This window comes from Rhinatrema bivittatum, chromosome 3, assembly GCF_901001135.1.
Source record: "Rhinatrema bivittatum chromosome 3, aRhiBiv1.1, whole genome shotgun sequence".
Lineage (NCBI taxonomy): Eukaryota > Metazoa > Chordata > Amphibia > Gymnophiona > Rhinatrematidae > Rhinatrema > Rhinatrema bivittatum.
The window spans coordinates 274,436,506-274,454,894 of NC_042617.1; the positions used below are offsets into that span (position 1 = coordinate 274,436,506).

An 18,389-nucleotide genomic window follows, 5' to 3' on the forward strand; every position below is an offset into this window, starting at 1 on the left:
CTGAGACCCCTGCAGCAGATTATACAAACCAGTGTGACCATGTATCAGGCATAACAAAGGTTAATTGGGAGAGAAGCCTCTGAGTAAAGAGATCTGGGGAATGGAAACCTAATTGCCCCAGAGTACAGAGAGGCACAAGCTGTCTGCATCAGGCTTGGGGAAGTGCCATGAATATCCGGACCCAAGGATGAAAATCTATGTGAGAGCCTTTGCTAAATGCCACACATACAAATCGAAGCTGAGAAAGCGCTTGCCAGTTTTATTTAGGACTTCCTTTTATCCACCTTTCTTTACTCACAGACTGATTGTTAAGCAGTATTCTGTATGTGGCCCTCAGCAGTGAGGAAACTTTTTTTCTGAGGCACACTATCTCCTATGTTGCCCTGAATCGGTACTTAGTGAGGTTTTGTAATCAGTTTGCATGAGCACCTGATGACATGTGGACATAGTTTCTCTGGGATCTGAGAAATGTGAGTTTGCATATGCTCTCTGCACCGCTCACCAAAGATTAATTTACCCCATGAAATGAAACCTTCAACATCCTGCAGTCCTCCACCATCGTTTACACAGATCTCAAGAGTCTGTGCCTGACACCTGCATGTGTGACCGCCTCCCCCCATCCCACACCAGCAGAAAAATGCAAATCGGCAGCTGGGAGTTTCACAGATAATCACTTCTGTATGCTGGGTCCATTCTGAGACTGGCTCAGCATGTGATGGGAGCTGTAACCATGTGGCTGGAGATATAGTGCAGTTCTGTAAAGAAGAAGGATCGTCAGGGAAGGGAAATATCGTTGAGTTCTTTCCATGTAAAGAACATTGTTCTGACACTGTAGGTCCTATGTCATCTGTTCTTTCATCAAATTCATCTGTACTGATTTTGATAACTGCTTCCCTTAGGTGTTTGTATGTGTACTGTACCGGTACAGTACACAAACCCTGTTGAGGGTTTGTGTGTGGGATAGCAAGGGTCTCCTGTGCATCCACATCCTTCTCACCTTGCCTAATCCCTCTGGTCATATTACACACACCATGTAACAAGCATCCACTTCCTCTAGGCCATGCATGCTCAGATAATGACAAGTAGTCCTGTGCACACTGCACTGATAGGGTTGGCTCAATATTTAGTTGGTTCTTGCTGTGCATCCTGAGAGAGGAGGTTTTCTCCTCCTGTTTCACTCTGAATGTTTTCACATGGTGTGACTCTAGAAGGCTGTCTAGTATCTTTAATGCTCGGCTGTAGGTGGTGAGTTTTTTTTTCCATTGTGGAGAAATTATAGTAATAGAAATATATAGAGAAAGCCCACCAGACTTTAGACTGCCCAAATCCTCCTCATTCCGGAGACGGATTTACTTCACTTCCCAGACATCCGCTTTTAAGGCTGTATTTGGGTTTAATCGGAATGTTTAACATTTTTGTTGCATCATTTCAACCAGTGAGTAATTTGGTCCCCTTGGAATGGATCTGCATTTAAGACTAGGAAGAGGAAGGCTTTTGGTTGTGTCTGGTGTAAATATTTGGGATAGATGGGGGGGTGGAGGGGGTGTTCTCTTCTCCTCTTCTGAGGCGTTGGCATGGTTACTGCATTTTTCCAAACCCTCAGCTTGCAGCTTTGTACTGTCACCAGCTTGTGGCTACGCCCTGTGTTGAGTGGCCTGCAGCCATTCCTGAGCTGGGGTACACAGACATGTTAAGAGTACCAATTATGGGAATGTCCTGCCTACTGGTCTTGTGATGGGGGGTTACTGATCTGTTTTGTTGTCCCTTTCCACCATTCCCTAACCTCTTCCTTTTCCAGGCTCTCCTTCCTCAGTAACCCTGCCTCTAAGTTACTAGCAGCTCAGTATTGAACTCATGATTCCTTTATGCCAATGTGCTGGAGACCTCATGCACTGTCTTTCCTGTGTGCATGGACAACTTTAACAATGGCATTTTCTTTAAGAGCCTAACTTGATCTTAGGTTTAAACCTACAGGTCACATTAAACTGGCTGCTGCTCTTCCAGGTGCTGATAGAACTGAAGCACCAGATGGCCAGATGCTTCTGGAGCTAAATTGAGCCTCCTGGTTTGTTTCAGCACTTTTTTGCTGCAACTTGGCTTCCCATTGCTGCTGCTTCACTAACTCAGTAATAAGCAAGCTTTGTAAATGACAGCTCACTATTGAACCCATCACCGGCCTCTCAGAGAACGCGTCCTGTCAAGCACTGTGAAACCAGCATGATGGGGAATAATCAGTTGAGTAGTTAGATGGTCACAGAGAGCAGTACCCATCTGTTGGTTGGAGGAGCAATGACTTCAAATCTTTGGAAGTTCTTTGGATTTGGGAACACCCTCACCAACATGTTGGGAAAGGTTTGGAGGAGAGAAAATCAAACATTGTTTTGGTAGTATCCCAGAATCATTCTTGCTGCATACACTTATTGTCAATAAAAATGAATTTGAGTCGTAAGGCATCCATTTGGAGTTGACTTTTTAAAATAATTGACTGCAGCTAGCTCTTTTTTGAACAGTTGAAGAATTTGGATTCTGCAATCTGGACAGAAATCCAATCCTCGCTGCTCTTCTGTTTTCAATTTACAAAGCTTACACTGTAGAGAAATGCCATGGGATTTGCTCTCTGAGGGCATTAATCTTTTATCAGCACAGGGAGGAGCTCCTAGGTGTTAAAAACTTGTGCCAGGTGTGCTATTTTAATGCATTTGCGAATCAAAGAAACAAACTTCCTGGAGTTCTATCTCATTTTAAGGCTTTAATGTGAACAGCTTGGGAACAGCTGGCAACATAATATTTGGATATAATTTTGACCTGTTTATTAATTTCTGACTTCAGGAAGAGAAGTATAGGAAGATCTAAGCCAGAAGTTCTACCGGTCTCTGCAGTCTTCAGGTGGAGCTCAGTAGATTATAAGATTTGTGCACAACTCTGTCAATGTTTTTAGATATGAAATCTGGCTTGGCAGTCTTCCCCTGCAAACGGCATTTCTTTCTAAGGAATGATTTTGGACATCCACAAGCAGTCGACACACACTGATGGAAGGAAATACAGGTTTTTTTGTAAATAGTGCTACGTGATGCATCGTATTTGACTTTCTTGCTGCTGTTTGTAAGATGTATAATGGCATGCTTAACATTCTCTTTGGAATCATATTAACCTACTAACTTAACTGTATATAAGGAGTTTGCCATGGGAGATGCTATTTAATGCTTCATTGTCTCTAGGACCTGGCTCAGTGCTATTAGCAGTGGCCCGGTCATTTGGGGATACATGGTCTGTTCCTGAAGTGCCAACCTGTAGAGGTGCATGCAAGCCAGAGGAGTAGCTCTTCTAGAGGCATTTTACCCTTTTGAGTACCACTTATACAGTCCTTTAAATCATGACGTCTTTAATAAGATCAACAAAAACAGCTTTTGAGACCATATAGGCCCCTTCCTCATTTTTTTGTTGGTCCTGTAAAAGGTATCACAACCTACAACTCACTGTTTTTTTTCAAGACCACTATTGGAACTTTGCTCGACAGTTCTTTAATAAAGGACTCCCACCAGGTGCAAAGTCTAACCTGAAGCCTCAAAGGTGGGATCAAATGTAGGAGTAAAAATGGTTGCCTATAGTGTAGCCCAGAAGTGCCACTAACATAGCTATTGTCTAAATAAACCTAAAAAAATGTAGGAAGAGGCCAGCAGCAGTCCTGGAAATGTAGGCTTATGTTGTATAATAATAATTTGGATTTTTAGCCCACCTTTTCACATAGTGTTTATACTGGTTTACAGCATGATTAGCATTCATTTGCAATAACCTTTCAAGGTCCTTCAACAAATGAAGGTGTAGGTGAGTTCTGTTCCTCTTGACATTTCATCCTATTGACATAAGGGTGTGAAGTGAGCACTCCCGCCCTTATGGCTTATTGGACTGAGTGTATCCAACCCTGCATGATAACTCTGCCCTTAACTCTGAAATTTTGGCATGAGATGGATGACTGAGGCCCTTTCTGTCCTTTTCTTGATGTTACTTCTGACCAAAGCTCTTTGAACCTTGTATAACTTGACATTAACATAAGTGCTTTGGTTTTGATGACCACAAGCTATTTGTATAGATATGGGAGGTCATGCTGCCTCAATCATAAAGTGTTCTATCCAGGTGCAGGGAGATCAGTTCTGTTCTATCCAGGTGCAGGGAGATCAGTTCTGTTCTATCCAGGTGCAGGGAGATCAGTTCTGTTCATTCTCAGATATGACTGCTGAACTGGAATTATACTGTGGAGGTGAGAGACAGGGGAGCAGGCATTTGTAGTCTCCATTAACAAACAGGGCTGAATTAGCCAGGACATGTTGGGTGACTTCACCCAGTGGCACCAAACAGACCCCTCTCTCTTAGCTGGTAACACTTTTGCTCTTCTCAGTATGTACAGTAATTCCCGTGTAAGCATTGCCTTGTGAGCTCCCTCAAACTTTTTTCGTCCGAGCACAAGCACAGATGTGTACCTCTATTGCTCTCTAATTTTTCCATAAATTCTTCATATTTTTTCTCTTAAAAGATTCTTTGCTGCCTCAGCAGCCCATAAAAACATAAGTTTTGCCATGCTGGTTCAGACCAAATGTCCATCAAGCCCAGCATCCTGTTTCCATCAGTGGCCAATCCAGGTCACAAGTAACTGGCAATATTCCTAAATTCAATAGATTCCAGTGATTTCCCCAGTCTACCTTAATAATGTTTTTTGGACTTTTCTTCCAGAAACTTGTCCAAATTCTTTTTAAACCCAGCAACACTAACAGTTTTTGCCACATCATATGGCAGCAAATTCCAGAGTTTAATTATGCATTGAGTAAAAAAGTATTTTCCCCCTTTGCCTTAATTGTATCACCTAGTAACTTCATTGCATGTCCCCCAGTTGCTCTATCTTTTGAAAGCATAATCAACTGATTCGCATTTACCCATTCCAATCCACTCATTATTTTATAGGCCTCTGTCTTATTTATTTATTTATTTAAGGGTTTTTTATATACCGAGGCACGTTTGCAAAACATCACCTCGGTTCACAATGTAACATAACTTAGCAACAAGCTTTACAATAATATCATTTTTTAAGTCATCTCTTCTCCACGCTGAAGAGCCCTAACCTCTTTAGCCTCTCTTCCATCCCCTTCATCATTTTGGTTGCCCTTCTCTGTACTCTATCTAATTCCACTGTATCTTTTTTTGAGATACGGTGACCAAACTGCACACAATACTCAAGATGTGGTTGAAACATGGAGCGAAAAACAGAGAATATCATAATGTGTCTGTTCTTCTCCATTCCTTTCCTAATAATTCCTAGCATTCTATTTGCTTTCTTGGCCACCACCACCGCACACTGAGCAGAGGATTTCAACATATTATCCACACTGAAGCCTAGATCTTTTTTCCTGGGTGGTTATTGCCAGTGTGTGGTACCTTGCATTATGTAGCTATGATTTGGGTTTCTGTTCCCTATGTGCATCACTTTGCTTTTATCCACATTAAATGCAATCTGCTATTTCGATACCTAGTCTTGCAAGGTCCTCTTGCAATTTCTCATAGTCCTCTTGTGATTTAACAATGTTGAATAGTTTTGTGTTATCAGCAAATCTTTCAGTGCTAGCTTTTAAAAAAAACAAAAAGAAGAAAGAAATCCACTTTTTCTTCTTGGACATCCTGAAGAAAAAGTGACCATGAAGGTATTTACGGTGGGAAAATGTCCATCATCAATGGACATGACCTGTGCTACTGATGCCAAGAACCAGATCAGGCCCAGGCCAACTGTTGTTATTGTGGCTGGATGTCCCTGTGTGCCCAAAAGTCAAGGGTCTGGAAAATGGAGGAACTGCATAAGTTTCAGAGAAGCCGCAGTCTGTCTTCTTCCTGAAGCGCCGCTTCATCTGCCTCCTCAGGAATGGAGTCGAGCAGGAGCTGCTCCAAAATTTTTCCCCATTTGGCAGAACAGGCTGAATCCTCAGGGTCGAGTAAACATAAGCAGAATGTGTCGAAGAAGAAGACATACTTCATGGAGTCACTTGTGCAACTGACACCGAGAAGATGAATCTCAGCACTCATACACTCCCCGATGCATCAATGCATTGGTGCTGTCGATGCATAAATCCTCAATGCAGTCAATGCGTCAAGCTCCAGAACAAGAAATTCATCAATCCTCAACACCCTTACATCAGATCAGGCTCCGTCATCATCCATGCATTGTGCTGCAATGCTTCCATTGCAACTGAATGATGGTGTGCCAAGAATTTTAACAGGGGCCAGAGCCCTTATACCAACCAAATTAATGGAACAAGGGCTATGTCTGGAGACACCAGATTCCAGTTGCTCTCTGGTACCCCTCTCATCTAATCGGCCACCTATTTAAACTTTGTGGAGCCCAGAGAAGGTGCAGGATTTCATTCTGGTATCATAAGAGAATGCTCCAGTGCCCACACTAGGACAAAAGGGACACATCAGCCTCTCGACCAAATAGAGTTGAAGGATTTCTTTACTTCTTTAATGGCTAAGGGTAAGGAGGGTACTTCCAGCCTCTTTTTTCCAGGGTATCAAATTTACTCCTTCGAGAGAGAACCCCAGTTACAAGGATTCTCCATTAGAACCCCTGCGAGGTGGTTCTAGCCCATGGCATTCACTTGCAGTGGAGTCCAGCCAGTTAGAGGATGGGGACCAAGGTCCCCTTCTCAGTCACCTTCATCATTGGGATCATGGAATAATGTTCCCTTGCATCTAGACTCTGAAGAGTGATTGATGGAGATTCCTTCTGACCCCTTTCTGGAACTTTCTGTCCACCAGAAGACCTTTCCTACTCCAAATGTTTGGACAAGTTGGAAAAAGCGCTTAGAGCCAATGTGCATAAGGACAAGGATCCTCACACAATTATGGAAACACCAGCAGAGCCATCAGCCATCTCAATCCATGATATTCTGCAAGAATTGCAAACAAGAATGTGGGAAAATTCCTTTTTCCTGTGCCCCAGTTAAAAGGAAACTAGACCTCAAATATAGAGTGCAAAAATCCCTGGGTTTAGAATAGTGTAATTACCCCATCAGCTGTGGTAGAACTGGCATTTAAAACAGCAAAGAAAACAAGGATATATTCAAATACTCTGCTAGGGAAGGATCCTAGGCAATTTTGGTTAAAAAAGTGTTCCAAAGCTCCATGCTTAATGCACATATTTCACTATCCAATTCTACATGGTTCAATACTTGCACTATTGTATGCAAAAACTGAAACCTTTTCTTCTATCAGGAGAAGACAAAATTGTGTACCCTCAGCCACTCTTGATGCTAAAGTGTGTATATGCCATCTTTTTCAATCCATCTATGAGGCATTGAGTACCATGGTGCTCCTCAGCAGTTTCCATTGGAGCATAGTGCATAGCTTAGTTGAGAACCAGTAGCCTATGTGATGATATCCATGACAAGCTGGCGGATGTTCAGAAAAAAGCTCAGAGAAACAGTAGCTCAAATAAAGAAATAGCATGTGGCGGTCCAGTCCTTTTCCACGGGACAGGAACAAGGTGCAACTATACTCCTTTTAAAAAAAAAAAAAAAAGTATTTCCAAAGATGCCCCTTCCAGTAATTCCAGCGATACCGGATCCCACCTTCTGCAGAAGCAACATCATCTGGCTCGTGTTTGACAGCTTGAATGACAACAGCCAAAAGCAATGCAGCAAGTCAAGTCCAAGCCTTAACCGAGTTTTTGACCACTTATCAAACCCAGCAACTATCCTTTCCAGTAGGGGGAAGAATCCAGCACTCTCTTGAGGAGTGATGCAAGAACACCAAGTATCACTGGGTTCTCAAGATTATAGAGTTTCTCCCAGCTTCACATGCTTCCTCATTGCTCAGCCTTCAGTCTGGATCCGTCTCACTTGATGTAACTCAGCCTGGAGGTGGAGTCGCTTCTCAAGCAGCAGGGAAAAAGAACCTTGCCAGGGGTTCTACTCGCTACTTTCATGCCCCAAAAAATCCAGGGTACTGAGGATTTAAGAAGCTGAGCAAGTGTACACTCTGGGAGAAATTCAAAAAGAATTCCCTTCACACAATTCTCCCCTTTATGTATTTTTGTTTGTTTATTTAAAATTACTTTTATTCCTCCTTTACTCACAATGTGGTTCAAGGTGGATTACACTTCAAACATTCGCAATAATAGAATCAATATGTATTTAACATAAGACCTCAACATTGAACATCACAAAAACATAAAACAGAATAAAAAATTGCATTACTTATATGCTTCATTAAAATACAAAGTCTTCATCTGCTTTCTAAAAATCTTGAAATCCTCTCCTCCTTCAGACTAGCTGGTAACATATTCCTTTTTTGTATGCAGGTTGTGGACCTGCATACAAAATAGTTCTCATCTGTGTTTGTCATAATCCTTAAGAGCTGGAACTTTTAACAGTTTTGTAGCACTGGACCGTAGAGTATATGTGGGCACATAAGGCTTCACCTCATTTTCTAATGAACAAAAATCCTCTGAATATAAATACTTATGTATTTTTTAGCTCTATTATGACTTGAGTATTGAACAAATATTTCCTTTTCTTCTTGATTTTTACCCAGAGAGTATAGTGGATGTGCACTCTGGATCTAAAGAATGTTTATGCTCATATTCCCATCCAACTCTCCCACTGGCATTATCTGTAATTTTGTCATGGATTTCTCCCACTATCAGTGCAAAGTGCCCCCTTTATCCTATCAGCAACACTGAGAGTCTTCACTAAGTGCCTAGTTGTAATAGCGCATCTTCAATAACAGAGCATTTGAGTCTGCCCATACCTGGACAATTGGTCTGTGTTGGTGAACTCCCAGGGAGATATTATCATCTGTCTTTAAAAATCATTAGGGTTACTGGTGAATTTTGAGAAATCTATTCTCATTCCCGCCCCGAAAATAAAATTCAGCGGAGGTTGCATGAGAGAGGTTTACTTCCATCAGATAGGGGAACACTCTTGGGTCCCTTGTTAATCCCTTGTTTAACACCGGGGTGATATGTATATTATACAGGAACCTCCGGTATATAAATCCTTTAAATAAAATAAAATAAATAGATCAGAGAGGTGGTGATTACTTTGGGCCATGTGGCAGCAGCAATTCATGTAGTTTCACTGACTTGCCTTCATATACAACTCCTGCAGTGGGGTCTTTGTTCCCAGTGGAACCAGCTTACTCGACCCTTAACCAAAGTGGAGATTTTGAAAGAAATGAAAAGGAATTGCACAGATGGTTTGACCCCTTAATCCTTCAGGAAGGAGGACCACTCAGTTTACTTCCTCACCAAGTAACATTGGCAACAGATGTCTCCCCAAAGGGTTGGGGGCCCACACAGGCCCTTTTCAAACTCAGAAGACTTGGTCATTCATAGAAAGACAATTTCAGATTAACCTTCTAGAACTGAGAGCGATCAGATACACTATAATAACTTTTTACTCTCTTCTTTCAGGAGAAGACATTCAAACCGATAATTAAGTAGCCATGTTATATGTTAACAAGCAAGGGGGGCACGAGATCATGAATTCTTTGCTAAAAAGCCATAAAGATATGGGAATGGGCATGCAGACATCAATCTATCTTGCAGCCTACCTTCTAGGGATCTCCAACATGTATGCAGATCGCCTCAGCAGTTTTTTGACAACATGAATGGTTTCTATAGCAGTCAACAGCCAACAGACTCTTCAGTCTATGGGGACTTCCAGCGTCAGAACAAAATAAAAAACTGTAAAGGTTTTGCTCCATTATTTCCAGTGAACTCAGATCTGCTCAGGATACTTTTCTACTTGATTGGAATGCAGATCTCATGTATCCTTTTTCACCAATTCTACTGATAGCCAGAATGGAGTAAACAGTGCACAAATACTGGACCCTTCGATCCGCATGGCTCAGTTTGGTTCACATATCTAGTATAGCTGTCCAGCAGTATTCTGATCTCTCTTGGATCAGATCCATCCTTACTATTTCATGCAAACCTTCCCTCCTTCAGCTTGATGGCTTGGATGTTAAGCGTTTAATAATCGCCAAATTGTTCTTACCTAAGGAGGCTGAGGTAATAGTAATGTCTGCTAGAAAAACATCAACTAGAAGAGCTTATGGGTTTAAATGGGTTTAACATCAGGATTTACTAGAGTCACAAAGTTCCTGGATGTAATAAATGACTGCTTCATGGAGCAATTGGTTCAGGAACAAACGAGAGAGGGAGCTATTTTAGATTTAATTCTTAGTGGAATGCAGGATTTGGTAAGAGAGGTAATGGTGGTTGGGCCATTTGGCAATAGTGATCATAACATGATCAGATTTAAACTAATAACTGGAAGGGGGACAATAAGTAAATATACGCTCTAACACTAAACTTTCAAAAGGGAAACTGAGGAAAATAGAAAAAAACTGAAAGGTGCAGCTGCAAAGGTTAAAAGTGTTCTTTTCAATATATTTATAAATGATCTAGAAAGAAATACGACAAGTGAGGTAATCAATTTGCAGATGATACAAAATTGTTCAGAGTAGTTAAATCACAAGCAGATTGTGATAAATTGCAGGAAGACCTTCTGAGACTGGAAAATTGGGCATCCAAATAGCAGATGAAATTTAATGTGGATAAGTGCAAGGTGATGCATATAGGGAAAAACAACCCATGCTATAGTTACACAATGTTAGATTCCATATTAGGAGCTACCACCCAAGAAAGAGATCTAGGCATCATAGTGGATAACACATTGAAATCATCGGTTCAGTGTGCTATGGCAGTCAAAAAAGCAAACATAATGTTGGGAATTATTAGGAAGGGAATTGTTAATAAAACGGCAAATGTCATAATGCCTCTGTATCGCTCCATGGTGAGATCGCACCTTGAATACTGTGTACAATTCTGGTTGCCGCATTTCAAAAAAGATATAGTTGCGATGGAGAAGGGATAGAGAAGGGCAACCAAAATGATAAAGGGAATAGAACAGCTCCCCTATGAGGAAAGACTACAGAGGTTAGGACTTTTCAGCTTGGAGAAGAGACGGCTGAGGGGGGATATGATAGAGGTGTTTAAAATCATGAGAGGTCTAGAACGGGTTAATGTGAATCAGTTATTTACTCTTTCAGATAATATACTAGGAGGCATTCCATGAAGTTAGCATGTGGCACATTTAAAATTAATCTGAGAGAGTTCTTTTTCACTCAATGCACAATTAAACTCTGGAATTTGTTGCCAGAGAATGCAGTTAGTATAGCTGTGTTTAAAAAAGGATTGGATAAGTTCTTGGAGGAGAAGTCCATTACCTGCTATTAATTAAGCTGACTTAGAAAATAGCCACTGCTATTAATGGCTTCAGTAGCATGGGATCTTCTTGGTGTTTGGGTACTTGCCAGATTCTTATTGCCTGCATTGGCCACTGTTGGAAACAGGATGCTGGGCTTGATGGACCCTTGGTCTGACCCAGTATGGCATGTTCTTATGTTCAGCTCAACTAGTAATTCAGTATCAAGGAGACTACACAACTCCTCAACATATAACACCATTAATTTTTACTGAGGGAATAAGCTGTTGGTTAACTTGCTCATATTTCAACACATAAGTACTTCAGAGATGTGTGTGAAGAGGGTTGTTTTCCCCCAAATTAATAATCTAACACTAAAGTGTATAGCTAGCTTTAACGTTTCCTGCAAAGTCTTTGCACTGCACTCAGCAACGCCCCAACTTAGATGTCCTACTGTGAGATGATTTGGTGCTGAATGGCTGGAAAAATCATTATGCCTGCTCCTGCTGACAACTACTTGAATCCATGCTGCAACAGCTCTCAGTTAAGGAAAGCCTCTGTCTCCAAGAAATTGGTCAGCTCTGGATCCTTCAGCATGGTTCCTTATTTCCATGTTATGGAGGCAGTGCATGCAAATTTTCTCTCATGCATATTCATTGTGGATATCCTGAAAACCCGACTGGCTGAGGGGTCCCCAGGACAGGGTTGGAAACCACTGATCTAGACTGAACTAAAGACATCAGGAAAATCACCCAACTATTTTTCTTTGACCCAAATGTAAACTTGCAATGAAGAAAATGTAAATTTCACTTTCATATAATACTGTCTTTGAGCTTTACAAGGTTTAGATTGTGTGGTATTTAAGGCTGCAGTCCAGATATATTCCATGCATTAAGGAAGGCAAAACGATTACCGTCATGGTTAAAAGATGAGGTGAAAGAGGCTATTTTAGTAAAAAAAAAAATCCTTCAAAAATTGGAAGAAGGATCCATTTGAAGAAAATAAGATAAACATAAGCATTGTCAAGTTAAGTATAAAACATTGATAAGACAGGCGAAGAGAGAATTTGAAATGAATTTGGCCATAGAGGCAAAAACTCATAATAAAAACATTTAAAAATATATCCAAAGCAAGAAACCTGTGAGGGAGTCGGTTGGACCATTAGATGACCGAGGGGTTAAAGGGGCTCTTAGGGAAGATAAGGCCATTGCAGAAAGACTAAATGAATTCTTTGCTTCCGTGTTTACTATTGATGATGTTGGGAAGATACCAGTTCCGGAGATGGTTTTGGTATCACGCTGAAAAACTCCTCGATTCTTGGCTGCTCCAGACTGGGTAAAGGAGAACTAGCTATGTTCTCACATAGTCTTGCTTTGCGCTTAGTATGGGGCATAGCTGCGAGGAAAAAGAAGATCAAAAAAGCAATAGTGCAGGAGAGCTTCTCAGTGTGTGTCTCAATGGTCGGCCATCTTGTTCCTCCCCTCCAAAATCTGGCTAACTTTGGGGCCGATACAATGCATGCACTAAGAAAGCGGGTGCTGAATATCTGATTGACTTTTTCGACTGGGTGACTAGGGAATTGGATCAAGGAAGAGCGCTCGATGTCATCTACTTGGATTTCAGCAAGGCTTTTGATACGGTCCCGCACAGGAGGCTGGTGAATAAAATGAGAAGCTTAGGAGTGAGTGCCGAGGTGGTGGCCTGGATTGCAAACTTGTTGATGGACAGACGACAATGTGTGATGATAAATGGAACATACTCTGAAGAGAGAGCAGTGTTAAGCGGAGTGCCGCAAGGATCGGTGTTGGGACCGGTCCTGTTCAATATGTATGTGAGCGACATAGCGGACGAGTTAGAAGGTAAGGTTTGTCTATGACACTAAGATCTGCAACAGAGTGGACATGCCGGAAAGAGTGGAGAGAATGAGAAGGGATTTAAGGAAGCTGGAAGAGTGGTCGAAGATATGGCAGCTGAGATTCAATGCCAAGAAGTGCAGAGTCATGCATATGGGGTGTGGAAATCAGAAAGAACTGTATTCGATGGGGGGTGAAGGGCTGATGTGCACGGAGCAGGAGAGAGACCTAGAGGTGATAGTGTCTAATGATCTGAAGTCGGCGAAACAATGTGACAAGGCGATAGCTAAAGCCAGAAGAATGCTGGGCTGTATAGAGAGAGGAATATCGAGTAAGAAAAGGGAAGTGATTATCCCCTTGTACAGGTCCTTGTTGAGGCCTCACCTGGAGTACTGTACTCAGTTCTGGAGATCATATCTCCGAAGGGACAGAGACAGAATGGAGGTGGTCCAGAGAAGGGCAACCAAAAAGGTGGATGGTCTTCATCGAATGTCTTATGAGGAGAGATTGAAGAATCTAAATATGTACACCCTGGAGGAAAAGAGGAGCAGGGGAGATATGATACAGACTTTCAGATACTTGAAAGGTATTAATGATCCAAAGTTAACGACAAACCTTCTCCATTGGAAAAAAATCAGCAGAACCAGGGGTCACGATTTAAAACTCCAGGGAGGAAGATTCAGAACCAATGACAGGAAATATTTCTTCACGGAGAGGGTGGTGGATGCCTGGAATGCACTTCCAGAGGAAGTGGTGAAGACCAGAACTGTGAAGGACTGCAAAGGGGCGTGGGATAAACAATGTGGCTCCATAAAGTCTAGAGGATGTGAATGAAGAGTGAGTGGCTCACGGGAATGACGGCTACTACCTGGAGATAATACCCTTATTCAATAAACATACACACGGTTAATGCGACTCCAACATTGCTCTAAGCTTCAACGGCAAGAGGTAATGTGGAAAAAAGGATTTTCATTCACAAAAAAGCGGGGAGTAGCTTGCTTGTTACGGTGGTTACTACCCCAAACCAAATAAGCCTGATACTTCACTTTCAATGCATATCCAGCATAGCTCTCTGCTTCAACGGCAGGGGAGAAAGTCTGATACTTCACTTTCATTGCATATCCAGCATAGCTCTCTGCTTCAACGGCAAGGGAGAAAGACTAATATTACACTTTCAATGCATATCCAGCATATATCTGTGCTTCAATGGCATGGGGAATGAAGAAAAGTGGATCTATATACAGACAACAACCAACAAGTACTGAATTACATAGTCTGGGTAAACAAATAATCATGAGTGTAGCTTGCTTATTGTGGTGGTTACTACCCCTAACTAATTAAGCTAGATATTCACTTAGATGCAGTTCCAACACTGCTCTCTACATTAATGGCGGGGGTGGAAGGGAAATGGAATGAAAAGGTTACTAAGGGCCAAGAGTAACAGATAAGTATGAGAAAAAAAAAAAGAGTGCGAAAGCTTGCTGGGCAGACTGGATGGGCCATTTGGTCTTCTTCTGCCGTCATTTCTATGTTTCTATATATGAAAAGTCAGCACCCGCTTTCCACAAAATGTATTGCATCGGCCCCTTTAAAATAGCTGGCTTTGCTAGCCAGACTGTGTCTGAATGTGGACCTCTCTGTGTTAGTTATACTTTGTCATTAATAAGGAAAAGGGAGGGCCTGCCCTGCCAGATCTGAGGGCTTATTATGTTGCTTGTTTGTGTGTTATATTCAGGAATGGGTATCTCATATCACTAAATTTGACATCAATTAATTATTGTTACAGGGGGTCTATCCTTAAAGACCCATTAATTTGCTGCATGTACAGAAACTTCATGTGGTGTTGCCAAGGGGATAAGCTTTGTCATTGATGGCAGTGAGGAAAGAATAGAAGTGGTGGCATAGGAGTTTGGGACATCCCATAAGGATGTCACATTAGTTATCACTGGTTGGACATATGGGTTTCCCAGATGTTTTAAATTCCTCAGTATTTCATTTATGGGAATCTTATGGGTTATGATGTGTGGGACAACTGGTAAATTGTGACCTTAACTGTTCAAATTCCTTCCAAGATGTGTATGAGCAGTGGAATCTTCCTAATTAGCAGTTTTTTGCATACCTTCAAGTGAGACATTGCTGCTGCTAATTGGTAATTACATTGTTATAACTTTTAATGAGACAAACAAAAAATTTTTTTAAACTATACCTAAATTTAACAAAATATATGGTACAGGGAAATTCAACTTCTTTTGAAAGGTAGTTAGTTAGAGTGTAGATTTGAATACCTTATTGTGTGGGGTAGATGTTAGCTTTTAAGACAGATTATCGTTGCCTCACCACTGCTAACTTGAATTACAATTTAATATTATTCACAAGACTTATTTAACTAGAGAAAAGGGAACTCTGATTTGTGTTCAAAATGTAATTATATTATGGGTACTTTTCGTCATATGTTCACTGAATGTCACAAATTAAATTTATTTATTTATTTAACACTTTTCTATACTGACCTTCATGGTTAAAAGACCATATCAGATCGGTTTATATCGAATTGGGGGACTGAACCAAAGACAATAGTTTAAACAGGAAAAACAAAGTTACATTCAACAAGGCCTTTTTCACATATCCTCTAACTTTCGTTCCTTCTCGCATCTTGTCTCTTCGGGGCTCCTTCCATACCCAGACGGAACTGTCATACCCAGACTGAACCCCCCCAAATCAGCGACCTAGCTTCACTGCCACTAGCAGAGAGGACCTGCCCTATCACGCAACGTAGCTCACCACCTCACGTAATTCAGCCAACCATCCGAAGGCTATAAGGCAACTATTCAGAAAAAGACAGGCGGCTCCTAAACCCCTAGAAGCCCGCGAACCCTCCATTCGCTGCAGACCCAACAGCAAGCAAATAAGACCGCACCGATAAGCAGCACAGTGACGCTCGACGCAAGACCAAGATAAGATCTCAATTCCTCGCATATCAAACTCAGCCTAGCCTCACATCCTACCAGCATCACATCCCCCATACCATCCACAGCTGCTAGTTACTTGGTACCTACAACAAGCTTCCTCACAACCAACAATGCTCAACCGCCCACGCACCTACAAATCCCTCATCCCAATCATGATTTCCCCCACCACACAGTTTCTAGGTCTCACCTTATTCACCATCATCCTATTTAACTCCCAATCGCTTACCAACAAAACACTAATACTCAACGACCTACTACATGAGACAACCCCAGACTTTTGCGCCATAACAGAAACATGGCTCAAACCTACTGACATCGCCCTCATTAACCAACTACCAACACAGACCTACGACTTTTTCTCAATCCCAAGACAGAAAAAAAGAGGAGGGGGTATCCTCTTAGCTGCCAAAAAATCCTTGAGTTTCACACACTACCCTATCAACACAGCAACTAAACTAGAACTAGGATTGTTCAAATCAGAATCGCTCCAAATCCTTCTAGTCTATGCCCCGCCAGGCCTAATAGAGTCCGACGCCTCTCCTATTCTAGAAATTATAGCTTTGCATCTAAACCTGGACGCCCCTGCCATAATCTTGGGTGACTTCAACTTACATGTTGACAAAGTCCCTCTTTCAACAAACTGTGAAGCTTTCCTCACCGCAATGTCAGCGATGGGTTTCAAACAACAAATCAACAAACCCACTCACAAAGCAGGTCATACGCTGGATCTTTTCTTTACAAACTCCGATATTTCTCAAACCAAACAACCAGATTGTAAACAAGTCCCTTGGTCAGACCACTCCCTAATCTCCACTAGCTTTACGTTGCCACGACCAGACTCCAATCTCAACTCAAGACCGGCGTTCCTCTACAGGAAATCCTGCAACTCGGAACAACTCAGCAAGCTTCTAGCCCCAGATCTCTCACACATTGATGTCTCTACGCCCAACTCTGCCCTCCAATCCTGGTCCAAAATAACAAAATCAGCAGCAAACACACTTTGCCCTCTGACAACAAAAAAACAGACATTAAATGCATCCAAAAGACAACCCTGGTTTAATGATGATCTGCTAAATCTCAAACACCTCCTTCGGCAGAAAGAAAGAAAATGGCGCAAAGCACCTTCACCAGCCTCTCTTTCGGATTACAAACGCACTCTCCATCTTTACAAGAGCACCACACTGAAAACCAAAAGAGACTACTATGCTCTCAAGATTCACTACCTCATATTCGACGCAAAAGCTCTATTCACCTTCGTTTCTAGTCTTACTAAAGCTAACACTCCAGATATCCCATCAGAATTATCCCAGACTAAAGCAGACGAACTGGCGCTTCATTTCAGCAAAAAAATCTCTGACCTCAATCAGCTCTCTCCAAACACTAGCTCACACGATATCACATATCCTCCCCCAAACAAAGACATTCAGCTTAATACATTTGAACCCATCACCAGCACAGAGATACAATCGGTGCTGAAAAAAATGAAACCTTCATCACACCCTTTCGATCAAATCCCTTCAAAAATGCTTCTTCTCATACCTGATATCATATCAAAAACCCTAGCCGAAATCATAAACTGCTCCCTGTCCCAGGGTATCTACCCAGATAACCTAAAAACAGCCTCAATCAAACCCCTTCTGAAAAAACCAAACCTAAATGCACGCGATCCTAACAACTTCCGCCCTATTTCCAATCTTCCATTTCTAGCTAAAGTTATGGAAAGATTGGTGAACACTCAACTATCCAACTACTTGAAGGACCACAGTATTCTGTCCCCAAACCAATATGGTTTTCGCAAAGCCGCAAGCACCGAAACACTACTACTCTCACTCATGGACTTCCTCCTCTCAGGAATCGATAAAGGCCAAGCATTTCTATTAATCCTCCTCGACTTCTCGGCGGCCTTCGATACCGTTAACCATTACCTCCTTCTAAAACAGCTGGCAAACATAGGAGTGAAAGGTGCTACACTATCTTGGTTCAAAACCTTCCTGGAGAATAGAGGCTATAGGGTCAAAATTCATAATACAGAATCCCAATATCACCCATCCACCCAAGGGGTGCCGCAAGGATCATCGCTTTCACCCACGCTATTTAATATCTACCTCCTCCCACTCTGTCAACTGCTCACAAAACTAAGCCTGAAACACTTCCTCTTCGCAGACGACATTCAGATTGTGATCCCCATAAAAGAATCCATCACGAAAACAATGGAATACTGGGATAGTTGCTTACTAGAAATCAAACTCCTCCTCACCAACCTAAACTTAATACTCAACGCCTCAAAAACAGAATACCTACTTATATCACCAGAA

At 41.8% G+C, this 18,389-nt stretch overlaps 1 protein-coding gene across 1 annotated transcript in view; it reads left to right on the forward strand.

Annotated features, from left to right (window-relative positions):
• Positions 1-18,389, forward strand: part of SPATS2 (spermatogenesis associated serine rich 2) — a 114,546-nt gene that overhangs the window by 12,276 nt on the left and 83,881 nt on the right. The window lies entirely within an intron of this gene.